The following is a 27,430-nucleotide window of genomic DNA, read 5'->3' on the forward strand; positions in this document are numbered from 1 at the left end:
GAATTGAAGAAGAAGAAAAACAAAAGGAAGAGGGCAAAGGGCAGGCAACAACTGGCATTGACTGATGAGGTACAATTATGGTTTTTTTTTCCATTTCAAATGAGGGCAAGGTTTGAAACATAATCAGCTGTGAGAATTAAATACTAAATTGTGTTGGGTGGCTCGCTGACAACAGCCTCTCCTCCTTCCCTCAGGTACAAGGGGAAAAGGACACAAACCTCTTCTGGAACCACATCTTGAAAGCTATCATTCAGGGAGGAATCTCCACTTCTAAAGAAAATGCAAGCTCCTTTCGGTATGCTTGGCCTGAGGAGGAATTAAGGGATATGTTTCCAGGCCTGAAGTTCAAATTTGACCTTTTCATTCGTCAGACTTTTCCTTTATCACTTAACAGTGATTTACAAAAAAAAACACATGAGAGGAATTTGGTGTTTCTAATCTGTTCTGAGAGAATCGGATAATGTAGCAGCTGGGCAGGCACAGAGCGGTCAGTTTTGCTTGGATGCATCATCTCCAAAAATAACCCCCAAGTCTGGCCATTAAATTGCTCTTTCTAATGGGTTTTCTGTTGGGATGGATTAGGTGAGTTCTGTTCCAGTGTATTAAACAGCAAAAGGAAGCCACTTAGTACACTAAAGAGTCTTTTTAACCCCTTGGAGGCTGAGAATTTATTACACTGGGAGCTCTTCCTGTCTCTGGTGTACTTATAGATCTTTTGAAAAAATTTTGAAAAAAGCACTTAGGGTGCTTTTGAAAAGTTACATTTTCAAAAGTGACTTAGGCCTGGATCCTCACAGCAGCCTAAGACGTCTAGGGGCCAGCTTTTTAAAGGAATAAATGCTTTGAAAAATCTGGCCCAAAGTCACTTTTGTAAACAGGACTTAGGCTCCTAAGTCACTAAGGTGCTTTTGTCTATACCAGAAAACCGCCAGTATAGATGCACTTACACCGCTATAAGCAAGGGTTACATTGGTTTAAATGCATCTACATTAATTAGGGGTTTAGATTGATTTTTAAACAGCGTTAGTTAAATCTATACAACTTTTCTAGCATATACAAGGTTGTAGTTACACAACAGCTTCCATTCTAACCTTGTTTTGGTATGTTCATAGCTCTTCTTTTGGACTGAAATTTTCTGGATTTGTTCTCTGTCCAAGAGCAAGCTTTCTTTTTCTTTTTGTTTTGTAAAGTATGAGCAAATTATGGATGATAAAGCTTACTCTAGTGGTACCTTTTGGTTTCCATATATTTCACCTTTTGCATGTCTGATAACCTGGGTGAAAAGACAGCAAATAACCAGAGTCAGCATCTTAAGGTTTAATGGGCCAGGAAATAAAGTCCAGTTTCTTACCAATATTCCTGTGTGTCAGATCCCTATTTTCCAAATGCTGTGACAGATCAAATCGGTGATTTCACCCACTTCTTACAGCAACTTTTGGGGTGACACACTGTGACTCTAACAGTATGCAACAACGGTTTAGGGCCCAGACTCAGGAAAGAACTTGTGCACCTGGTGAAAGTTAAGCGTGTGCTTAAGTGCTTTCCTGAATCAAAGACTGGGACAGGAAGTGAACAATAATACTTTATCCAATTGAAATTGCAGAGGGAGCCTAGGGAAAACATATTCAGAAATAAGAGTTTTGGCAGGATACTAGGATTTAAAGCCCCTATTCTTACAAAAAGTGCCTTAGGATCTTTAACAACACACACATTTAGGACATCTGCTTTATATCTCAGCTGAGAAAAATTATCTTTAGTATCACGGTGCTCTCAACATTATGGTTGGGGCAGTGGCTCAAGAGGAAACAGCGCCACCTGCACAAAAATACCCGCCAGCATTTAGGTATTTCCCATAGGCCTCACATCCCATAGCTATGAGAGCTAATGAGATCACAGCTAGAAATGAGTGGCTGTGGCTACAAAACAAAGCACAGTCTTTCACAACTTCTTAAGCAAGCTAGAAGCAATAATTAGCATCCAGTCTGTTGATCCACAGAATTTTAAGTTTTGTTTCTATTAGAGTATTTTCTCTTTGATTCGGGTTTTGCCACTAGCCCTGATCTGACAACTTCACTGTATATTTAATCTGATCTTTCCTTGCTTTAAACAGAATTCTTTGTTGTTACAGGCACAGAATAAGAGTGAGAGAGCCACAGATGAACTCCATTAAAGGTAAATATATATTTTCAAAGGTTGCTTTGTACAAAGCCTAAAAGGTCATGGAAGGTAGTAATTTATGATTCAACCAAGACCTATTTAACATTATTAGTATTCTTGAGGAAAATATTTTTAAATCAGAAATCCTCCTAAAACCCCTGAAGTTTGCAGAGATGAAGAAAAATAATAATAATTGAAACTGCTTTGAAAATGTTCCCACTCGGAACATCAACTTGGAATATAAAATGATTCTTCATCTTTGAAATGGGCGAGGCAAAAGAGAGATGGGTCAGTGCCCTTTAAGAATCATCAGGTCATCCGCAAAAAGAAAAGGAGTACTTGTGGCACCTTAGAGACTAACCAATTTATTTGAGCATAAGCTTTCGTGAGCTGTAGCTGTAGCATTCAAGTTTTTCTTCACAACCGTGAAGGCTAGGGAAAAAAAAGTTGAGATTCTTATGTAATCCCTTGATTCCAGGAGCTGAAACACCAAATATTGCAGTGAAATTGCTAGAGTTGGCAACACTGGAGAATGGTCACAGAGAATGAATTTTGAACTTGTAAATGTGGGTATTCCTACTGCACACATGATTTTCAGGTATGCTCATTTAGGGCCTGAACCAAAGACCACTGAAATAAATGGAAAGATTCCCATTGACTTTAGTAGGCCTTGGATTAGGCTGATAAACAGGGGACAGAAACAATGCCATGTAATCTGTGCATGTAATCAAAGCTAACTAACATGAGATGAATTTCAAATTCTCTCGATACACTGCTTGCAGACACACTGCAGGCTGCAGAAAAATTTCACCTATAGTTTTGAGCAAATGTATCTGAATAACTTATGCATTTGATAAAATTATAAAGCTGCTCATGGACATTTTGAGATCAGGAAAAGGGGTGAAATTCATTACATTATTAACTTTGAGTTATTAGCACTGCTACAAGTATTTTAAAATGGGTTACTGCACATAAAAACAAAAGGGCATGGGACGAGGGGTTGCCTATCATGCCAGTCCCCTGGGCTGGGAGGCCACAACTCCTCTCCTCTCTGCACAGCTTCCGCAAGTCTCTAATATCTGGGGAGGTGGTTAGAGAGACAGCTGGTGGCATGGTCCTCACAGAATCTCCTAGGCAGCCTCACTTCCTTGTGAGGGTGTTTGACAATTTGACCTCTTGCCCAGTCTGGGGTTGGGAGGGAATTTCCCCCCTGGAAAGTATGTGTCAAGAGGCGAGGTCTCTGGGTGGTGAGAGTCTATGTTGGGTAAAAAGAACAGGAGTACTTGTGGCAATTTAGGGACTAACAAATTTATTAGAGCATAAGCTTTCGTGGGCTACAGCCCACTTCATCGGATGCATAGAATGGAAGATATAGATATATACATACAGAGAAAGTGGAAGTTGCCATACAAACTGTAAGAGGCTAATTAATTAAGATGAGCTATTATCAGCAGGAGAAAAACACTTTTGTAGTGATAATCAAGATGGCCCATTTAGACAGTTGACAAGGTGTGAGGGTACTTAATTTAGGGAAATAGATTTAATATGTGTAATGTCCCAGCCACTCCCAGTCTCTATTGAAACCCAAGTTAATGGTATCTAGTTTGCATATTAATTCAAGCACAGCAGTTTCTCCTTGGAGTCTGTTTTTGAAGCTTTTCTGTTGCAAAATTGCCACCCTTCAACCTCTCTGGCCACTCAGTAAAAGATTTAAGTGTTCTCCTACTGGTTTTTGAATGTTATGATTCCTGATGTCAGATTTGTGTCCATTTATTCTTTTGCATAGAGACTGTCTGGTTTGGCCAATTTACAGGGCAGAGGGGCATTGCTGGCACATGATGGCATATATCACATTGGTAGATGTGCAGGTGAACGAGCCCCTGATGGCGTGGCTAATGTGATTAGGTCCTATGATGGTGTCACTTGAATAAATATAACAATATCTATATGTGGACAGAGTTGGCATTCGGCTTTGTTGCAAGGACAGGTTCCTGAGTTAGCGTTTTTGTTGTGTGGTGTGTGGTTGCTGGAGAGTATTTGCTTCAGGTTGGGAGGGGGGGGGTGTCTGTAAGCGAGGACTGATCTGTCTCCCAAGATCTGTGAGAGTGAGGGATCATTTTTCAGGATAGGCTGTAAATCTTTGATGATGCGCTGAAGAGGTTTTAGTTGGGGGCTGACAGCTAGTGGCGTTCTGTTATTTTCTTTGTTGGGTCTGTCCTGTAGTAGGTGATTTCTGGGTACTCTTCTGGCTCTGTCAATCTGTTTTTTCACTTCAGCAGGTGGGTATTGTAGTTTTAAGAATGCTTGATAGAGATCTTGTAGGTGTTTGGCTCTGTCTGAGGGATTGGAGCAAATGCGGTTGTATCTTAGAGCTTGGCTGTAGACAATGGATCATGTGATGTGCTCTGGGTGGAAGCTGGAGGCATGTAGGTAAGTATAGTGGTCAGTAGGTTTCCAGTATAGGGTGACCATCGCTTATTAGCACCGTAGTGTCCAGCAAATGGACCACTTGTGTGCATTGGTCTAGGCTGAGGTTGGTGGTGGGATGGAAATTGTTGAAATCATGGTGGAATTCCTCAAGGGCTTCTTCTCCATGGGTCCAGATGATGAAGATGTCATCAATGTAGCGCAAGTAGATTAGGGGCGTTAAGGGACGAGAGCTAAGGAAGCGTTGTTCTAAGTCAGCCATAAAAATGTTGGCATACTGTGGGGCCATGCGGGTACCCATAGCAGTGCCGCTGACTTGAAGGTATACATTGCCCCCAAATGTGAAATAGTTATGGGTAAGGACAAAGTCACAAAGTTCAGCCACCAAGTTTGCTGTGACATTATCAGGGATACTGTTCCTGACGGCTTGTAGTTCATCTTTGTGTGGAATGTTGGTATAGAGGGCCTCTACATACATAGTGGCCAGGATGGTGTTTTCTGGGTAACTTTCTTCTGGAGCGCTAATCAGGGATTGGATGACTGTCCGTAACATGACAAGTTCCCGGTGATTGTGAGGGGTGGGAAGAGGTGCATCAGTAGCTCAGTCTCAGACAGCTTTTTCTGTGTTCAGACTTATTCAGAATTCAGAAGGAAAAGAGAAACCTAAAGAGGGAATTGGAGAACTTCTGGGGGTTTCCCTTCTCTCTTTAGAGGAAAAGGATCATGGGAATAAAGAGAGAGGAGCAGATGAGCACAGTTGACTCTTTCCCTTTAGCATGAGATCACCAGGCCTGCAAGGCTCGGTGTTGGCTTTGCCAACGTTCCAGCTCATCTCTGTTCACGGAGTCCATCTTAAAAATAGCTCGGAGGGTGATTTTAATTTTTAAACTAAGTTGAAAAACATAAATTGGAAAACCATAATCCCAACTATACATATAAAATGATGGGGTCTAAAGAGATCTTGGATTCATTGTGGATAGTTCTCTGAAAACATCCACTCAATGTGCAGCGTCAGTCAAAAAAGTGAACAGAATATTTGGAATCATTAAGAAAGGGACAGAAAATATTATATTGCCTCTATTATAAATCCATGGGAAGCCCACATCTTGAATACTGCATGCAGATGTAGTCACCCCATCTCAAAAAAGATATATTGGAATTGGAAAAGGTTAAGAAAAGGGCAACAAAAATTATTAGGGGTGTAGAATGGCTTCCGTATGAGGAGAAATTAATAAGACTGGGACTTTTCATCTTGGAAAAGAGATGACTAAGGGGGGATTATGACAGAGGTCTATAAAATCATGACTGGTGTGGAGAAAGTAAATAGGAAGTGTTATTTACTCGTTCTCATAACACAAGAACTAGGGGTCACCAAATGAAATTAATAGACATCAGGTTTAAAACAAACAAAAGGAAGTATTTCATCACACAACACACAGTCAGCCTGTGGAACTCTTTGCCAGAGGATGTTGTGAAGGCCAAGGCTCTAACAGGGTTCAAAAAAGAACTAGATAAATTCATGGAGGATAGGTCCATCAATGGCTATTAGCCAGGATGGGCAGGGATGGTGTCCCTAGCCTCTGTTTGCCAGAAGCTGGGAATGAGTGATAGGGAATGGATTAATTGATGGTTACCTGTTCTGTTCATTCTCTCTGAAGCACCTGCCATTGGCCGCTGTTAGAAGACAGGATACTGGGCTAGATGGACCTTTGGTCAGACCCAGTATGGCCGTTCTTATGTTCTTGCATTAAAAAGAAAAAAAAATCCACAATTTTAGGAACACAAAATGCAGAGCAAATGACTGAAAAGCAGCTGCCAGTGGTTTGCAGTGATATCATTTCTGGCTCAGTATGGTCAGATCAGTAAATTCAGACCCCTGAAATAATCCCATTATGTTCAGGGCAAATATTTTTAAAAGTCATCAAATGTAGTTTTTTTTTTTTTAATGTTCTTGTGCCTTGCCCCCTTTCAGGTCCTCTTGAGTGACTGAGCGAGTAGCTCCTCAGGTGTGGACAAGAGAACACAGCAAATTGGCTTGCCCAGGACACCATGGAATTTGTGGTATTCCTTGAACACTATAACAAGCTCTTATGCATGGCCCATGTGACTGAACTTGTACTAAACGGCCTTTGTGCTAATCTGAACAAATATTCCCTGACAATAGCCCTGTCTACATCTGCTTCTCAACCTGACTGTCCTGCCAGACAGTTGAATACCCTGGAGGGTTATATTGCTGGGACAGATAATTTAATTTCCTCTGTAGTGCTGTGGGCTTTGTGGCCTCCTGCTCCGTTCCCATGGAGATGACGTTCATCTCACACAGAGACTAGTGTACATCTTTTGCTGGACAGGGAAAAGCACTGAGGACACCATGAGATGAAATCCCTTCTGGTAGCTTTGTAATAGCTTAGAGAAGGCTCAAGCTTCCACAGGGAATTGCACACAAAGTCCTGACCTCTCAGGGGTCGGGCAGATGGCTTAACTACATTCAGGTTCCAGCCAGCCTAGGTTCCCTCACCATTCCAGCAGCTAGAAGAACTCTTCTGGGCGGTGTTTCATCCAAACTGTATGCTTCATAAATCAGAAGCAGAAAGGTGCAGGACTGAGATTGCTATAGCAACAATATCTAAGATGCTCTAGCATTGCTGTCAAAGTCTGGGTTTCTATCGGCCCAGTAGAATCTATTCCCTACAGCCATCTAGAGGACAGAATCAAAACCTCCAAATGCCTCTCATTAGGAATTACTGCATTCTCATGATTTATTTTTAATATTTCTATTTTTAGTAAAATGCTGGGAGCTGGGTTCTGTTTTATGCTGGAGAGATTTTAAAAAAGGATGTCTTTTTACCTGATGCACAAGCGGTGGGGTGGGGTGGGGTGGGGTGGGGTGAGAGGTGGGGGGTGGTTTAAGAAGTCCCATTTGCCTGTTAGGAAAGCGGGGGGAGGGAGAAAGAGAAGGAAAAATGAGGCCAAAAGAAAAGGAAAAGAGCGTGACTCTACCCACTGCTGAAATGCGCTCACCTCTGGGGTGTAACATAGCAAATGTTTACGAGTGCACGGCCATGCTATGCAACAATTTTGGACAGGAAGTGGAGGAGAACACTATATCCAGATGAAAGTGCATGAGAAGCCTAAGGCGGCAGGATGTAATTGCCTTTATTGGAATTGGACCAGGTCACTATTATTAACACATTGGATTTAACATCCCTACTCTTGCAAACACTATCAGTGTTTTTAATGAGCATAAGTAGTCGGGATCGCCAAAAGACAGCACCTCCAATAGCACTGTGCCCCTCACGTATGTATGTGTGTAACAACCACAGTCCTAGATTGTCTACATGTTAACCCCATGTAGGGGGGTCTCAACCCCAAAACCAAATGCCTTTATCCCCTAGCCCTTAGCAGTTGTAGACTGCAGATCCTCTGTGGACCGGTCACTAGCGGAGCTGTGTAACACACTGAACAGCTGGTTATACATACACACTAAGCTATATAGAGAGCTTAGTACTGATTCACAGGGAAGGTTGCCACCTGCTGGGGGCTGGTCTAGACTTAACATGCTGCAGAGGTGCAGCTGTACTGCTGAAGCAGCACCACTGTGGTGCTTCAGTGAAGACGTTACCTACGCCGATGGGAGGGCTCCTCCCCTCAGTGGAGGTACTTCACCTCCCCAAGAGGCAGGAGCCAGGTCGAAGGGAGAATTCTCCTGTCGACCTAGTTCTGTCTATACCAGGGCTTACACAGGTGTAATTACGTTGCTCAGGGGAGTGGATTTTTCACACCCCTGAGCATAGGGGCTGGCTTTTTGCCTTTGCCCGGGGTGCTCAACCCCAGCACCCACAGAGTTGGCGCCTGTGCCCCTGAGCAACATAGTTATACTGACTGAATTTCCTAGTGTAACCCAGGCCTGAATCTCCAGCATCACTTACTGCAGTGGTCTTGGTTCGCCCATCCCACCAAGGGCTTTGCTCATGTCTGCCTAGCTTGCAAGATTGCAACCTTAGGTGATGCAACGGCAGGTTAATGCAATTGTTGGCATTTAGGAAATGGGAGAAAAGCTGTAAAACATCAAGAAACAAAACACTGATAGTCAGACTGGGGAGAGACAGCTCAATCTTTCGGAGGGAAGCAATCCCCGTAGTGGGCGAAACCTTTCCATCCAGCTGCCCTCTTTTCTTATTGCTTTCTTCATTGCAAGCGGTTTCCGATGAACTTAATTATAAAATAAGTCAAGAGTTACTGGAAGCTAAATGAACTAGAATGAGTTGAGCGCTGCTATAAATAACTCTAGTTGATGCCTGACCAGAATGATGGATTCTATTACTGCCAATGACGTTTTTGAACAGTATTTTTATTTTATTTTATTTTTTTTTGCCTGATACAGGTCAATCTTTTTGTTTATTTTTTAAGGTTGTATTTTTAAGTGTATTTCACTCTGATGAGAGTTACTGGGTGAACAGTCCTGGAGACTGAAGTCTCCTATTATCTGAAGAATCAATGCAGTGTGGGCTGATAAACAAACACTTTACTATGATTCATATAAGGTTTAGATGGGTTCCATAAATACAGATTCTACCTGCAATGACACTGGCTAGGATTAAAAATGACAAGGGCTCTTGATCCAGGCTGAAGGCCATGAGATGGTCACCAGCTGGGGTTAGGAAGTAATTTCCCTTATGGTACAACGTTAAAATGTTAGCCAGGTCTCTGTCTTTCCTTCTAAGTAAAATAAATTCTCTCTATGTACAGTAGAGCACACTGCAGATATCTGTGCGTGCAGGTGGTCTATTATCCTGCCCAATTCTACTCTTACATAAGCATGCAGAGCTTCTCCAATTGCCTTTGGGACTTGTGCATGCTTTGGAGTGTAGAATTTGTCCCACAGATGTGTAGGACAAGAAGCAGCCACAGGCCCATTGTCTGGGCCAGCTATGGGTAATGTTGCCGTCTCAGCATTTTTTGTGGCAGAGGAGGGCAAAACATTGCCATGCAAGCTCCCCATCTCTCCCATCTGCCTGTTCAGCAAAGCCCCATTTGGGTCCCTCAAACTGATGGCCAGCTACTCCTGAGTGAGGAATAATGAATATATCAGGCCTGCACTGTCCCTGACACCTGGGGTCACTCACTCTGGCAGCTGTGTTCCTTGAGCATGCTGCTGGCAGACACAGCACCTGGGAATAATAATGCTTTACGCTTGCATAGGTCTTTTTGTCTGCAGACCTCAAAGCTCTTTGCAAAGGAGAGGAGTTGTCATTGTTCCCTGTTTTGGAGATGGGGAAACTGAAGCAAATGATTTTCCCAATGTCAGACAGTGACTCAGCACTAGAGTTGGGACATTGTGTTACTTTATGCTGAATTTATCACAAGGCGCAGCATATGAATCCCTCTGCAGGGGTGTCTAGGGCAATGATCAGTACTAGGAGATGTGCAACCACGTGACCTTGACTGTCGTGATGATGTCCGTAAGTAGGAGTCGGTTTAAACTGGTTTCAGAGGAACAGCCGTGTTAGTCTGTATTCGCAAAAAGAAAAGGAGTACTTGTGGCACCTTAGAGACTAACCAATTTATTTGAGCATGAGCTTTCGTGAGCCACAGCTCACTTCATCAGATGTGTACCGTGGAAACTGCAGCAGACTTTATATACACACAGAGAATATGAAACAATACCTCCTCCCACCCCACTGTCCTGCTGGTAATAGCTTATCTAAAGTGATCAACAGGTGGGCCATTTCCAGCACAAATCCAGGTTTTCTCACCCTCCACCCCCCCCCACAAATTCACTCTCCTGCTGGTGCTAGCCCATCCAAAGTGACAACTCTTTACATAATCAAGTCGGGCTATTTCCTGCATAGATCCAGGTTTTCTCACTTCCCCCCCACCCCCATACACACACAAACTCACTCTCCTGCTGGTAATAGCTCATCTAAACTGACCACTCTCCAAGTTTAAATCCAAGTTAAACCAGAATATCTGGGGGGGGGGGGGGGTAGGAAAAAACAAGAGGAAACAGGCTACCTTGCATAATGACTTAGCCACTCCCAGTCTCTATTTAAGCCTAAATTAATAGTATCCAATTTGCAAATGAATTCCAATTCAGCAGTTTCTCGCTGGAGTCTGGATTTGAAGTTTTTTTCTTTTAAGATAGCGACCTTCATGTCTGTGATTGCGTGACCAGAGAGGTTGAAGTGTTCTCCGACTGGTTTATGAATGTTAGAATTCTTGACATCTGATTTGTGTCCATTTATTCTTTTACGTAGAGACTGTCCAGTTTGACCAATGTACATGGCAGAGGGGCATTGCTGGCACATGATGGCATATATCACATTGGTGGATGTGCAGGTGAACGAGCCTCTGATAGTGTGGCTGATGTTATTAGGCCCTGTGATGGTGTCCCCTGAATAGATATGTGGGCACAATTGGCAACGGGCTTTGTTGCAAGGATAAGTTCCTGGGTTAGTGGTTCTGTTGTGTGGTATGTGGTTGTTGGTGAGTATTTGCTTCAGGTTGCGGGGCTGTCTGTAGGCAAGGACTGGCCTGTCTCCCAAGACTTGTGAGAGTGTTGGGTCATCCTTTAGGATAGGTTGTAGATCCTTAATAATGCGTTGGAGGGGTTTTAGTTGGGGGCTGAAGGTGACGGCTAGTGGCGTTCTGTTATTTTCTTTGTTAGGCCTGTCCTGTAGTAGGTAACTTCTGGGAACTCTTCTGGCTCTATCAATCTGTTTCTTTACTTCTGCAGGTGGGTATTGTAGTTGTAAGAAAGCTTGACAGAGATCTTGTAGGTGTTTGTCTCTGTCTGAGGGGTTGGAGTAAATGCGGTTGTATCGCAGAGCTTGGCTGTAGACGATGGATCGTGTGGTGTGGTCAGGGTGAAAGCTGGAGGCATGTAGGTAGGAATAGCGGTCAGTAGGTTTCCAGTATAGGGTGGTGTTTATGTGGCCATTGTTTATTAGCACTGTAGTGTCCAGGAAGTGGATCTCTTGTGTGGACTGGACCAGGCTGAGGTTGGTGGTGGGATGGAAATTGTTGAAATCATGGTGGAATTCCTCAAGGGCTTCTTTCCACCTGCAGAAGTAAAGAAACAGATTGATAGAGCCAGAAGAGTTCCCAGAAGTTACCTACTACAGGACAGGCCTAACAAAGAAAATAACAGAACGCCACTAGCCGTCACCTTCAGCCCCCAACTAAAACCCCTCCAACGCATTATTAAGGATCTACAACCTATCCTAAAGGATGACCCAACACTCTCACAAGTCTTGGGAGACAGGCCAGTCCTTGCCTACAGACAGCCCCGCAACCTGAAGCAAATACTCACCAACAACCACATACCACACAACAGAACCACTAACCCAGGAACTTATCCTTGCAACAAAGCCCGTTGCCAATTGTGCCCACATATCTATTCAGGGGACACCATCACAGGGCCTAATAACATCAGCCACACTATCAGAGGCTCGTTCACCTGCACATCCACCAATGTGATATATGCCATCATGTGCCAGCAATGCCCCTCTGCCATGTACATTGGTCAAACTGGACAGTCTCTACGTAAAAGAATAAATGGACACAAATCAGATGTCAAGAATTCTAACATTCATAAACCAGTCGGAGAACACTTCAATCTCTCTGGTCACGCAATCACAGACATGAAGGTCGCTATCTTAAAAGAAAAAAACTTCAAATCCAGATTCCAGCGAGAAACTGCTGAATTGGAATTCATTTGCAAATTGGATACTATTAATTTAGGCTTAAATAGAGACTGGGAGTGGCTAAGTCATTATGCAAGGTAGCCTGTTTCCTCTTGTTTTTTCCTACCCCCCCCCCCCCCCAGATATTCTGGTTTAACTTCGATTTAAACTTGGAGAGTGGTCAGTTTAGATGAGCTATTACCAGCAGGAGAGTGAGTTTGTGTGTGTATGGGGGTGGGGGGGAAGTGAGAAAACCTGGATCTATGCAGGAAATAGCCCGACTTGATTATGTAAAGAGTTGTCACTTTGGATGGGCTAGCACCAGCAGGAGAGTGAATTTGTGGGGGGGGGTGGAGGGTGAGAAAACCTGGATTTGTGCTGGAAATGGCCCACCTGTTGATCACTTTAGATAAGCTATTACCAGCAGGACAGTGGGGTGGGAGGAGGTATTGTTTCATATTCTCTGTGTGTATATAAAGTCTGCTGCAGTTTCCACGGAACACATCTGATGAAGTGAGCTGTGGCTCACGAAAGCTCATGCTCAAATAAATTGGTTAGTCTCTAAGGTGCCACAAGTACTCCTTTGGTTTAAACTGGAACACCAAGTATAGTCCCTACCTCCGCTGGAAGGGGAGATCTGAACCAGAACACTGGATCCAAGCCCCTCCCAACATCTGGGGAGTTTCAATTATGGATCTGAACTAACAGCCTGAGCTCACTTCTGTCCATAAGGAAACATGACAGTAAGGTATCACCCAGTTTTATTTGTTATCACTGGCACATCAGTTTTATCAGACTCCATTCTCCTTGTGTCCCTTGCCTGGGTTCTTTGGTGGCACACCGCTTCAGGGAATTAGTAGAGCAAGCTCTGGTGTCCTCTACATGGTCACAGTGGAAAACTGGTCTGTCTGCATGTAAGGATATAGCTGCTGGGCCCCCTCATTTCTACCTTCTGACCACTGGACTTGTCCATACTGGCTCCCCCTTTCATGCCCCACCTTTCACAGGAACAGAAAAGATGAATTGCTCTGGGAACATTCTATTGCTAAGTATGCAAACCGATCTGGATTGGCCTGGTCGGAAAGCCGTACGTCCCCTTTCAGGGGATTATCATACAGTACTCGGCTGGTGGGGAGAGCTACTCTTCTGGGCAGCAGTTTGTTTGGCAGCAGTTTGTCACTGTGCAGAGGAGAAACTGAACTCATTATAGAAACTGAACTAACGGCCTTTAGTTTGGCTTTGTATTGAAACAAGCCCACCCCACAGATTTTTTTGCATGCCCCTAGTATTTTATGGCCTGATTTAATGAGACGACATGAGGTCTGTCAGATGCGATCATTGTTTGTTGTGATGAAAGAGGCCCTGATTCTTGTCTCCCCTGTATGTTGTTTTAGTAAATGTCTGAGCTATAAATATACTTCTAAGTATCCCACTTACTGTTACAAATCTAGGACTTTACAGCTTTACACCGAGGTCACTTGGAATGTCAGTGATGGTGAGGACAGAGTTCAGATACCTCTGCTTCTAAAGCGATTTGAGCTAAAGGAGACTCTATTTGTAGCTAATAATGCAGGGATTATGACACACAGGGAAGCAGGTTTCACTCCAGCCACTAGAGGACACTGGTGCACATGCTCAGTAGCTAGCCTATTATGTTAAAGTAGCCTGCACGCATTGCATATTTTCCACCTAAGAGGGAATGATTTTGCAACAAAAAGAACTGAATGGGCCATGGTTCCTGAGCTACCTTTTCCCCCACACTCCTTTTCTCCTAGTCAGGGGGGAGGCATAGTGGAGGAGCAGTGTGTGGGGGAAGACTGCATTCCTGCTATCCATGCTGTTCCTAGTGGTGCTGTAGCCAGAGAGAGACTGCCGTCTCCCAAGCTGTCAATCTGTCGCTAACACTAAAACTCTGTTGCATGCAGCTCAGAACAGGCTGGGGTTTTTATCTGTCAGTAGGACAGTGACAGAGAGAACAGGTAAGAGTTTGTCTTTTAGGAATCTCAGTCTGCAACTGGCTGGAGCATAGGTGGCCATGTGCTAGGATCATGCAGTGATGGGGCCTTAACAATACCTTGATAGATGTGTGCTCCACTGCCCTCTGCAGGGACTGAACACAAGGCCTCTACAGCTAAAACCACAACCTGCTGCTGCATGTGCTAAAACCAGCCAGCTCTGTTAGTATGGGGGCGAAGGCTGCCTCATAAACCTCTGTGGTCCAGCTGCAGTACCGGTTTGTTTCAGATGTAAGCACTGCTGTAAAACCCCAGCCCTCTCTGCAGATCTAACGAGAGCTGTTATCTAAATTGTTAGGCAGGCATTTGGGTTTGTGGCTGCCATTGTTGCATATGGAAGCAGCGCTCACTGTAAGCTCTTCCGTGAGAAACTGTTACTCCTGTTAGTGGGGCTTTGTGGTTGTTTCTGTATGAGTTGTTATGCTAGGGTGACCTCTAAGGGGGAATAAGAGTTACTGCACTTCTGATGAAGTGAGCTGTAGCTCACGAAAGCTCATGCTCAAATAAATTGGTTAGTCTCTAAGGTGCCACAAGTACTCCTTTTCTTTTTGCGAATACAGACTAACACGGCTGTTCCTCTGAAACCTGCACTTCTTTTGCGGCTCTCGTGAAATAATGACTACTCTGCCTGCTTGGTAGGGTGATCTGTTTGAAAGGATCCATGCCAAACCGATGGACTTGCAAAAGTAATTTACTTATTAAACCACTGGAATATGAAAATGAAGTCCTTTCAAATCAAACCCTGATGTGTGAATAATCCTGTAAAGATGGCACACGTAGTGAGTGATCCAAGTTTGCAAAAGCCGATTGCATGCTACCCTTTTAAAGGAATAGCGCTCTGTTACTGGACACAGTAATGGCCTAGAACAGGAACCTCAGATATGAGTCCTTTCTGTATCTATTGGGGGTGCAGTCACGGGTTCCAGCTACTCCTGTGGGTTTTGTCCCAGGCTGGATACAAATGCAGAAAGGGGTCTGTTTCCAGAATCTAGTTCAGATTGGTGAAAATCTCAAGAGTGCATCTGATCTCCTGAAATTTTCACTATTGACACTGAAATGTCTCAAGCAGTTTGAGCTTTTGGCACCATCAAATCCAAATGGGAATCCAAACCTTGATTAGATGTGAATTCTGAACCCAGACTTAAAACTGCTCAAAATCTGTATCAGCCTCAAACACCGACTGGTTAGCCTGTTTCTAATCAGCAACAGCAGATGGAAGATGGACTGCCATTTACATTTGTCTTCCCATTCCAAGACAGACTGGTACGGCAGTCTTATTCAGGAAAATAATCAGGGTCATAGGGTATACAAAGAAACTGGCCCTTAATTGCAAATGAAGGGGTTGTACAACTTCACTCAGTACTCAGGAAATATCATAAAACATGCAAAAATCACACACCTTCTGGCTGAGACCAGCTCAGCTGCTACAGATTCCAGAAGTATTGATTCCTCATTTTACCGATCAAGAAAGTAAGGCACGGAGTGGGGGAGAAACCTGCCCAAGGTCACACGGGAAGATTGTGGCAGAGATGGGATCAGAAGTTCAGAACCCAGATTGTCTGATTCCTAGTAGTGTACCATGTGCTTGTTGTAAGATCACCCTTCCACATAGGAAGAAATGGAGTGGGGGTTGGAATTAGTTTCCAGTCCAAAATGTAGGCAGAAATAGAGAGAGGAAGCTGATGCTTTTAGATTAATTTATGCTGCAATGTTGAAGCAGTATTTTAGATTTGCTGCAAATGAGCTGGCAACCAGTCTAATGTATCTTCCGCGCCTCACTGACACAGTTGTGACTGCTCAGATCTGATGCATGGCTGCCCCACTGGGTTTTGTCTTAATGTGGGAATCACGGCTGCTACTCTGAAACCTGCCGTTTTTAGAAGTGCTGCTCTGTTGAGCCAGAACTGTTGCAACTCAATGCTGATGTCACTTGCCATGCCAGCTGATCAGTGTCTTCCAAATTTTCAATGTTGACCCTGGAGTTCAGAGGTAATATAGGTACCAAACTCCTCAGACTTTGTCAAACAGATGAGACTCTTCTCTTTAAAACAACAAACAAATATATTGACATTAAACAATAAGCTTGTGTTCTCCTGGCATGAAACTGTCCTTGTTAAAGATTAAGCAATCTGCAAATCCAGGTCTGGTCTGTTTTTTTAAAGGTCAGGGATGTTCAGCTCAATGGCTGTGGTTTGGGATCACTTATCTGACCCGGTTAAATGGCTGATTTAGGATCTTTCTTTCTTTGTCTTTTGTTTTCTTTCAATACCATACTGGAGCCCATACATGAGAAAATCAAATCCCCAGGGTATTACTGGACCAGAGTTCAGCTCAGAATTTTGATCAGCCATGAAATTTTGGGCAGTCACTTTCCACTGCGGCCCATTCAGACACCCCATTAAGTCTGACTTTCCATTAAGTCTCACTACTTTCCTGGTGGTTCTCCTCATATGATTTGTTTTATTTAGTTAAACTCCAAATTGCATGTGGCCCGGGGGGATTGCTTAAAAGGAAGGAGGTGGTAAGTTCATCTGTAGACTCCCTAAAATGGACTCCTTTTCCGCATGTCTAGTTCTTCAATGTGACAAGCAGCTTTTTACATGCGCTCCTCTAACAGCTGAATGTGAGCTGGAGCCCCAGACTCTAAATAATATATTGATTTGGTTTGAATGTGGGTCAGTAGGTCTGACTCCTAACCAAGTGGTAACCATGGCTGTCCTACTGGGAGCATTAACCCTTCAGCTGGTGTAAGATGTAAGCAGGGGCTTGTGCTTTTCATCTCTGATATTTTCTGTTCTTTCTTTAATTAAAACTGAACTCCCTTCTGCCTTAGCCCTGGGGCCTCTCCAGAGATCCTGCAGCTATTCAGAGAAAATCTGGCAAACATTCTCTCTAGAAACAGTTCATTCAGGGGTGAATGTGTCAAAGGCCCCCACAGAACTGAACTATGGCAGCTTCACTGTGGGTGACTGAAATGAGTGTTTAAAGGAGCTCTGCATCCCCTGTGCACCCATGCCCTGGGCTCCACACCAGCCCAGTGAAGGCCACTGCAAATGACTGAAAGTCTTTGGTAGAGATGAAGGGATTTGGTCACTGTATTTGCTCTTATGTATACATGTGTGTGAGTGCAGGGCTCACTGTCCCTTGTCCAGCCCAGGTACTGGAGCAGCAGTCATTGAAGGGCTGCCCCACTGCTCTAGTCTGTGGTATGGGGATGAGTCCTTTTCTCTGAGCCCAAGCATAGTCTCCTCCTGCCTGCCTCTCCACAAAGTTGGTTGAGGTGTGTTCTGAGGGCCTGATCTGAAGACCGTTGAAGTGAATGGAAGACTGCCCTTGACTTCAGTAGTCATTGGATCAGGCCCTGAGTGAGGAATAATTTTCTCATGAAGCATTAGCAAATGAAATATTGAAGCGTCACAGGAGAACTGGGAAGTGCAACCAATTAGAAACAAAAAGTGAAAGTGACCAGCTAAGTGAAATGCAAAAAATTAAACAAACTTAAAATCCTTTCTGTTTTAATAATCCAAGATAAAGCGAGTAATGCAAGTAAGGTATTATTGTTTAAACATGTGGGCTTGCACTTTCAAAGGAACCTAAGGGACATAGCCAGTGTCCAACTCCCACTGAATTTCAGTTTCATTAAGTTTACTTTGAAAATTTCTTAATCTTGCATTGTTCCTTCGTTTCATTAGTTGTGAAGTGGAACCTTTAAGAAGTAACCAACTACATCCTATTTCCCAGAACTACTTAGGGTGAATAAAGAATCAGACCCTAAGAATCCAGATAATTTCCCCCATTGGAGTACTGTGTCCAATTCTGGATGCCACACTTTAAGAAAGATGTGGACAAATTGGAGAATCCAGAGCAAAAGTGAGAAAAGGTGCAGAAAACAAGATCTAGGAGGAAAGATTAAAAAACTGGGTGTGTTTAGTCTTGAGAACAGAAGACTGAGGGGGAACCTGATAATAGACTTCAAATATGTTAAGGGTGGCTATAAAGAGGAGGGTGATCAATTGTTCTCCACATTCCACTGACAGTAGGACAAGAAGTAGAAGGCTTAATCTGCAGCAAGCATAGATATTTGTGCCTCCTGATACCAAGGCCAGGATGGGCGGGGGGGAAATAATGTAAAGGTGTGGGACGTGACTGCCCTACTTGTCGGACAAACTTCCAGCCCCATCTCCCTGGGCCAGGGCAGTCAATCCCACTGGCTCCTGGGGGATGGGGCCACAGGAGCGGGGAGCAGGTGCCTCTGGGCCAGCCCCGGCTCGGGGAGACTTACAGCACCAGTGTCTCCCCAGAGCTCACAGACACCTCAGCAGAAGAGGCACAGGGTGCAGGCAATGCCCCTATCTCCAGCTGAGCAGAGGCCAGGGAACCTGCTCCTGGAGCCTTCCCCAGCAACCCGCCCACCCTGCGCAGAGTCCAGGGACTACTGTGCTCTCCCCGTCCTGCCAGAGTTACCCACTGGGGGTGGAGGGTGGGAGCAGGCTATGTCCTGCTCCTGCTACATCTCCCCCCGACATGTTTCTGGCTCGCTCAGCTGCTCTCCCTGGTAGCCGGGGCCAGGCAGGGAATGGGATGGAGCTGCTTCTCACGCTGGCTGAGGCTGGCCATTCCAGGTCGCTGCCTCTGTGCAGTGCAACAGCTGCCTGAGAGAGTGTCCAGCTTGGGAGGAGGCAGCAGCAGCCTGCTCCCTCCAGTCACTACCCGGGCCCAGCTGCCGGGAGTAGGGGCGGAATGAGCTGGAAACATGCCAGGGGGCAGGTGCAGCAGGAGAAGGACAGAGTCCCTCTCCCACCCCACCCCCAGCAGGCCAAGCAGAAGTCGGGGGGAGGGGCACTGGACCCTGCATGCCCCCCCTACGTATCACTTGTGGCAGCAAGGGAGACTTAGAAAGTTTTTCCTAATATTTAACCTAACTATAAGGGTAGTTAAGCTCTGGACTAGGCTTCCAAGGGAGGTTGTGGAATCCCCATCACGGGAGGTTTTTAAGAACAGGTTGGACAAACCCTTGTTAGGGATGGGCTAGCTTTACTTGGTCCTGCCCCAGTGAAGGGGGCCGGACTTGATGACTTCTCAAGGCTCCTTCCAGCCCTACAATTTCTGTGATTCTATAACAACGTTAAGATGTTGGGGTGGGTCTAACTTTGAGATGAAAACCTTGGTGCTATGTCTTGCCAAGTTCTGACTCCTGAGAGATTCAGTTCTGAGAGCAGAATCACAACATTTTAACATCCCCTTTTCACATGGCTACCCCAGAGGAGAGACCCCACAGGAGAGGCGTGACTATTGTTTTCTAGTAGCAGTTGGCCTGATGATTCACAGAAAATCCTTTCTTGCCACTAATGGATGCATGTCATCTTCACTTCATTAGTATTCAGTGAACTGGCTCAAAAGGAGAAGGACCAGATGGTGATCTCCCAATGTGTGAGTACCCTATTAACTAGTTTCATGAGTCACGTTCCTCACTGCACAGATTTCAAAATGAGTGGTGGTGGGGGGGAATGGCATTTGAAAAGACCCGTTCAAGATTAAAACTCCTCCCTTTTAAAAATGACCTTAATATTAATAATAAACCCTGACTTTTATTAAATGGGAAAGAATACTGGCAATCTAATGTTGCTTTTGCTCCTTGTGCTGTTTGTTTACTTGTTGCACTTCACTCCCCGGGTCTGTGTCACTCTCTGTTTCTTAAGGACTGGACACAGTGCTGTTGTAGTTAGCTTCCCAAGTTGCAGTGCCTCACAAAAAGATGTCTCCCCATCTCCTAGCTCTTCTCCACCCTCTCCTGTTTTCACTAAAATCTACACTAAGCTCAAAAACTTCTCTCATCCTATTAGATTTTACAAACTACACCTGATTTTTGGGGGCTGTGCCCTATGTATTGGTTTCAGCCTTGACTTTAATGGGAATTGTGTTGCCTGAATTTGGTCTTTTGTGTGTGTCCCTCCAAATACTCAGATGCTCCAGGTAATGTGAGTGTGATGGAGGCCACACGGTGGCAAGGTGAGGGTTAATCAGGGCCAGTGGACCCAGTGCAGCAGATGTCAGGTGTGGAAAGGGAAGTTAGAACAAGACACAGCTCAGTTGGGGGCTGACCTGGAAGGGGAGAAGAGCTAGTTACGGTCAGGAGTCTGACACTGCTTGCTGGTTGGACAAGCCTCCTGGTGGATGGGCTACGGGCTCTGGGAGATGGGCTGTTTGAAGACAGGGCCATACAGAAGTAGAAGGGCGGGTTACTGCTGAAGATTCATCAGATGACCCTATTTTGAGTTTTGGCTTTATTTTTGGACTCTAATACCTGTAGTGGGTGGGACTTAAGAGTGCCTCAGCTACAGGGCTAAAGCTCACTGTCTTGCACCTTGTGAGAGGCATGGCTGACTACTGGGATGAGCAGCGTCCTGATGGGCCACGAGGGGGTGCTGTGGAGCCAAACCCTGTCACAGTGGCATAGAATCATAGAATATCAGGGTTGGAAGGGACCTCAGGAGGTCATCTAGTCCAACCCCCGGCTCAAAGCAGGACCAATCCCCAATTAAATCATCCCAGCCAGGGCTTTGTCAAGCCTGACCTTAAAAACTTCTAAGGAAGGAGATTCAACCACCTCCCTAGGTTACGCATTCCAGTGTTTCACCACCCTCCTAGTGAAAAAGTTTTTCCTAATATCCAACCTAAACCTCCCCCACTGCAACTTGAGACCATTACTCCTTGTCCTGTCCTCTTCTACCACTGAGAATAGTCTAGAACCATCCTCTCTGTAACCACCTCTCAGGTAGTTGAAAGCAGCTATCAAATCCCCCCTCATTCTTCTCTTCTGCAGACGAAACAATCCCAGTTCCCTCAGCCTCTCCTCATAAGTCATGTGTTCCAGACCCCTAATCATTTTTGTTGCCCTTCGCTGGACTCTCTCCAATTTATCCACATCCTTCTTGTAGTGTGGGGCCCAAAACTGGACACAGTACTCCAGATGAGGCCTCACCAATGTCGAATAGAGGGGGACGATCACGTCCCTCGATCTGCTCGCTATGCCCCTACTTATACATCCCAAAATGCCATTGGCCTTCTTGGCAACAAGGGCACACTGCTGACTCATATCCAGCTTCTCGTCCACTGTCACCCCTACGTCCTTTTCCGCAGAACTGCTGTGTAGCCATTCGGTCCCTAGTCTGTAGCTGTGCATTGGGTTCTTCCGTCCTAAGTGCAGGACCCTGCACTTATCCTTATTGAACCTCATCAGATTTCTTTTGGCCCAATCCTCCAATTTGTCTAGGTCCCTCTGTATCCTATCCCTGCCCTCCAGCTTATCTACCACTCCTCCCAGTTTAGTATCATCCGCAAATTTGCTGAGAGTGCAATCCACACCATCCTCCAGATCATTTATGAAGATATTGAACAAAACCGGCCCCAGGACCGACCCCTGGGGCACTCCACTTGACACCGGCTGCCAACTAGACATGGAGCCATTGATCACTACCTGTTGAGCCCGACAATCTAGCCAACTTTCTACCCACCTTATAGTGCATTCATCCAGCCCATACTTCTTTAACTTGCTGACAAGAATACTGTGGGGTTCTACAATGGCAGCCTCCAAAACTTCATTTTTACAAACCAGGAAATTTTTCAGCAATGGCAGAAGAAAGAGCCAAACCTCTGGGTACTAACATTAGTGTTTCAGCCATGCCCGAGGCAGTAACAGAACTCCTGGGCTACACCCATCTCTGTCAGATTTCAGTAGGTCATCCTTTGTAGATCCGGCAGGACAAAAGCCATTGAATTCCAGTGTTCTGGCCTGTGGAGTTACCCCATCTCCAGTGCGGTTGTCCAGTGTAACTGAGGGCAGAAATTGGCCCTGAGGTAAGAACTTGGCTAACCACACTGCTTTGCTGATGTTGCACAAGCCAGAACAGAATCTAGCTCGCCCTCCTGCAAGTGTTCTGGGTTTGCTGTACTACGGGGAGTAAATAATAGTGAAAACTAATTTTAGTCAGTACGGCAGCAGCTGTGACTCTGTGACAGGAAGATCTGCTGAGTGAGAGAGCAATTTTTACCCAGTAGTCTTTCAGAGTAAGACTGCATGCTGCTCCTCTGCTCAAGCATGAATGTTTCATGGCGTATTGCTAGGTTATTATAAAAATTCTACCCTTTTCAGCTTCTTGGATTTCCCAAGTAATGTTATTTTTAGGAACTTGGTGAGATATCTCCTGCCCCTTCATCTTTGCTGTATGTCTTATGTCTCAAATGACTTGTCCAAGTTGAATGATTTCATTTGTGAAAACAAAGAGATGGGGCACTGGGTATGTTAGCAGCTGTGCTGTGGCCTACAAGGTACTGGAGAGTGTGGAAAGAGTAGCCTAGCATTTGTGCCAGCATATATCACCATGGGAAGCAGAACCAGAACATGATTGCATAACCCACAGTGAAAGCATGCAGGTTGCAAATGCAGGTGTGAATTGTATGTATGATGTGTGGAAATGCCTGTTTGAATTAAAGGAATTTTCAAGCTTTTAGTGCAAATTGTCTGCTGATTTTAATGGGAGCTGCAAGTGCTCAGCCCCGGGTCAGGCCCCAACCATGAAATGTTGCATGTGAAGCGAGATGGGAAAGGGTGAGGGGGATGTAATTTCTTCCTGACCCCTTGTAGAGAATCAGCTGATGCCCAGAAGCATGAGGTTTGAGCATTCATTTGCCTTAACTTGTGTAGATTCATATGGTATTACAAAAAGTAATGGGTTGTAAAGGATCCAGCTTCAGTGTTTCTCTCCAGGGTTTCCAGCACAGCCAGACTATATTCAATTTCAGGTTGGTTTGAGAGTTGTGCGCCTAACTCCCCTAGGACTCTTTGAAAATTCCAACCTACAACCTTGCCATCTGTTTGCCTTCTAGTCTGTGCTGTGTGCACAGTAATGTACCTCTTGTCTCCTCCCAGATTCCGGCTATGCAACCTCAGGAAACTGGTACTTCATTTCTCCTTTCCTTCTCGGGGATCTGAGGTGCCATTTGAACTTAGCATCAACCACAGTGAAAGGAACTGGCACAAAAGGAGGCCAAGCCAACTTGCCCCTCCCACATGGCAGCAGGCCATTCACCTCCTTTGGACAATCAGAGTGACCTCACTCCTAGTGGTGTGGGCCTGCGAGTGGCCAAGTTCTCGAGTGCACAAAGCCGAAAGAGGCGTCTCACTCCTGGCTGGGGAGCAGCTGATAGATTAGACTTTAGATGTGGAAAATCGATGTAAAGACGCCACTTGGCTGGGAACAAGTTGAGGAGAACTGAGATCTGGCAGCTTTTCCCAGCTCATTGTTGTGTAAGGGGAAGTGAGTCAGAATGCAGGGAGAGGGGCTGTTTTTCTAGCTAAATACAGCAATTAGTTTACATCCTGTGGTAAGGATGTTTTTTTTATTTTGTTTAAAAACAAAACAAAACAAAAACCCCTAGGAAAGGTCCCTCGTCCAGCCTACTTGCGGGGCCTGCTCTCTCCCTCTGGCTCCAATGCCTGAGGCCTGGGCTTTTCTCTTTGGGATTGAAGGATCATCTTTTTCTCTGGTTCCTGGAGCCCTTTGCTCTAGTGTTCGGTCTCCTGCAGGACTGGCCAACACGGGGAAGCTATTAATGGGGACATTTGAGGTCAAAATTAGGGACCTACCTTTTAACTCCATTGAAAGACACAGGGCCCATAAAGATTGCTGAAGAAGAGGGTTGAGAAAATGGTAAATGTTTGGCTCAGAAGTAGGGCTGGTCTCTCTCCCATAGGGACAATCAGGACAATAATAATTAATACCACAAACCACCACTAGCCCTCAATGCACAGTTTATTATTAAAGTCCTGACCCTGCTATGAACTCCATGCAGCAGGGAGGTCACCCATGTGGAGCTGATTGTAGGGTCAGGCTGTTTGGAGCAGGAAGCTTGTCTGCAGCTGTAAAGCACCCAGCAGGCTTTACTGCTACACAAATGACGATGTTTGGCTAGAACCCTGCAGGAAATGCTAGAACCCTGTTGATACCAGGAGGACAGGCTTTGTTGTGGTGTTTTCCCACTTGTCATTCTGGTCCTGGGGTTCTTGTTTCATACCACCTGGGTTTTGGCCTTTGTCTACGGGGAAACCACAGAACAACCAGGCACATTTAGTCACAAAGACCTTTACTTTGAATGAAAGGAACCCAAGTAACATTCCCAGGAAAGAGCCCAGTATGTACTTCTGCGCCCGTCTGCTCTGAGCCCCGAGAACAAAATGGTGGCTGAACTGAAATGGTGCTTAGAAATTAAAAGCTGCAGTATTCAGAAAATAAAAGGGGTTGATATTTCAAAGCTACACACACCACATAGTTGACCATCCCTTGTAAGACAGACAAAGGCTTTTGCGGTGTTTACTTTTGACTTGTGGTTTAAAGGGTGAAATGAGACTAGGAGCTAATGGGATGTCTCAGTGAAAAGCAGTCGGCAAGGTCTACTCATTTCTCCCAAGAGTTAGTGCTTGCAACAAGAAAGCTAAGTAAGTTAAAAGAATCAGAAAGTAAACGGAAATCAGCCCAGTCCCTTGGCCCTGGGGATGGAGCCCTGACCTTCCCAAAGACATTGTCCTCACCACCTGTCCACAAAACATTCATTCATATGGCTCTTCTGCTGGCAGTCCTGAGCTAGATCCAGGTCATGTCCCTGCACCCTGTTACAGTGACATGGTGGTTTAGTGTATGGCTTTGATTTGTAGAGCCCTGAATGAGCTAGAATAACCTCTCTCCCTATGCACTGTAGCATCAGTCAAGGTCAGCTGAGATGCTCCTGGTGAGAGTCCCTAGATGTGAAGTCTCCACAACTGCGGAAAGGACATGTTCAGTGGAGAACTGTGGATCTTCTCTGGCTTTCAATCAGAGATGGAAATTCCTTGAGAGATCTTACTGTGTTAAGTGTGTGTATCATTGTGGGCCAGGGGGACCACAGGACTCCAGGAACTAAGCACAGTGGGGGGTGATTGGGTAAATTCACTCAGGTAAAAACACCTCTGAGAGGTACCACCACCTAGAGAGGCTTTTGTATACTGCTTTAAACTGGATTCTCTAGAGACCAACAGAAAAAATAAAAAAGGACTTTTGGACAAATAGCCTGAATTTAAATTTACTCGGGGCCTTTTTTCTGATCCAGCAAATGGACAGGACCTTCCATTCAAGGGACCCCAATCCTTTCTGGGAAGGGTTGGAAGGACTTGACCTGCTCATGGGGGTGTTTATTCTGAGCTAAGAGCTGTTCTGAGCTTGCAACCACAGAAAAAAACCCCTGGTGGGGTTTGAAGGCCTGATCACCTGCCATAGCCCTTGTTGGAGTTAGGGTGACGTCTGACAAGGTGATTAGCAGGCATGTAGGTTCTTTTATGTTTTCTCTGTAGTGCTTTCTTAGAAAGGGCTGTGTGGTGACTTCTAACTGAGAAAGGTGATGACTGGGAGCCAGAAGCCTGTAAGTTGGGGACTTTTGGTAGACCATAGAGGGGGAATAGAGGTGCAGTTGCCCTAAACTGTGAAACAGGGCTCTGCTGGCTTTCACAGCATAATGCATAGCACGTTTTTGGTTGAATACTTTATTATGATTCCAAGCTCAGGAGGTTTTCTCTGTAGGGCTTAGAGGTGGTTGGTTAAATGAATGGCTTTTCTTGCTGTCCGTTGTAAGCATTCTGAATGAAGTTGTTGTTTTGAAATAGAAATGGAGCTGAGCTGCAGAAGACAGGTCCAGATCTGAACTGCTCCAAAGCTTGGGGTTGCTTTGATCAGTCCCGTGACTTATTAATAAACAGTGCTCCCAGATGTGCTAGCTATATGTGCCTAATACCTCTCTTCAGTTAACAGGAGCCTGGGCTCCCATAATGACCTATAACCCTGTACAAAATCAGCCCCCTCTCACTGTTGATATTTTAGATATTGTTTTATTTATCTGTCAACGACCGACCATTATTAGACGATAAATTTGCATCTTGTTACCGCTGTCACTGAAATGTTATGCAAAGAGATCTGCTTGTAAAAGCTTGCCTGACCTCAGATTTCATCATATCTGTTATGACACACTTTTAATCAGTCCTGTGGAATTCCATTCCCGCACTTGCCCTGGACAAGTAATGTTTTTTCTGTTGATTTGTTTTGACCAGCAAGTAAAAGATCATCAATCACTATTGCAAAAGTGGACAAGTACATTTTCTTTGACAGTTTTGTAAGGCTGATGCACATGGATAGCTGGATGTTGAGCAGCAAGTAGGAACCCTCTGTTCTGCAGGCTCCTGGAGGATTGCTGTTTATATGCTTCCAACACAGAGCTCCCATGCTATCTGAAGTAGTGGATATTTTATCATGCCTAATGAATTTTATAGGATGGTAAATGACTATTTCTTCCGAATGCTCTGGAGGAGAGTTAGCCTATTAGCTTTTCACCTCTAGAGACTGAGGATCCAATCCTTTGCTCAGGTCACACATGAAATGAGATTAGTAGGTTTCAATCTAGTCCCTCTGTGAGCATTTTGCAAAACTACCACACATAATTTGGCAGAGAGGGAAGGCCTGGGGCAGAAAAATGAGCTGGTGCTCCAGGTCATGTTGGAGAAGCACTGAGAGAGCTGAGTGGTGATGCTTACACTATGCTTGGCTCAAGTAGCTGCTGTCATTACCTCTCTTTGAGCACTAAATTCCCTGACAAATATAGAAATATGCCAACAGATCTGGGATTACCTGTGCTTATTTTCCCCAATATTGTTTGCAGACTGAACCTACCCAGAGGGTATCATTTTAGAACAGCAGGACGCGAATTATCAGTGCAGTACATATGTGTTTCAACCATGAGTCCCTGCTGCGACATTCAAGATGTGTAAGCTGACACCTGTATTTTCTAGACAAAACCTATCCCCAGGAAGTCAGCCAAATCCTGGCAATTTTAATACTTAGCCACCAGAGGGCATCAATAATCAATACAGCGTTACAACTCTGTTTTGTATTGTCTATTGCCTAGAGAGAGCAGGAGCAGCAATAATGTCCTGTATTCTCAAGGGATCAAGCAGAGAAAGGGTTTCATTAAATTTCCTCATGAGGAAGATGACGAAGCCTGAAAGTATGCCCCAATTTAAAGAGCTATTTGTCGGTCAAAATAAGTGGAGGTTAGAGAATGTGCCAG

At 44.9% G+C, this 27,430-nt stretch overlaps 1 long non-coding RNA gene across 2 annotated transcripts in view; it reads left to right on the forward strand.

The window, feature by feature from the left end:
* Positions 1-200: 200 nt before the first annotated feature.
* LOC125642973 (uncharacterized) overlaps positions 201-27,430 on the forward strand; it is a 55,058-nt gene continuing 27,828 nt past the window's right edge. The window contains exons 1-3 of one of the 2 annotated variants that reach the window (XR_007358545.2): positions 201-295; positions 2,129-2,172; positions 6,557-7,392. This is a non-coding gene — a long non-coding RNA (uncharacterized LOC125642973). Of the gene's footprint in view, positions 296-2,128; positions 2,173-6,556; positions 7,393-27,430 lie in introns of those variants that run through there. The other variant, XR_007358546.2, reaches the window with a different exon arrangement.

The sequence above is a fragment of the Caretta caretta genome, chromosome 9, assembly GCF_965140235.1.
Source record: "Caretta caretta isolate rCarCar2 chromosome 9, rCarCar1.hap1, whole genome shotgun sequence".
Classification (NCBI taxonomy): domain Eukaryota; kingdom Metazoa; phylum Chordata; order Testudines; family Cheloniidae; genus Caretta; species Caretta caretta.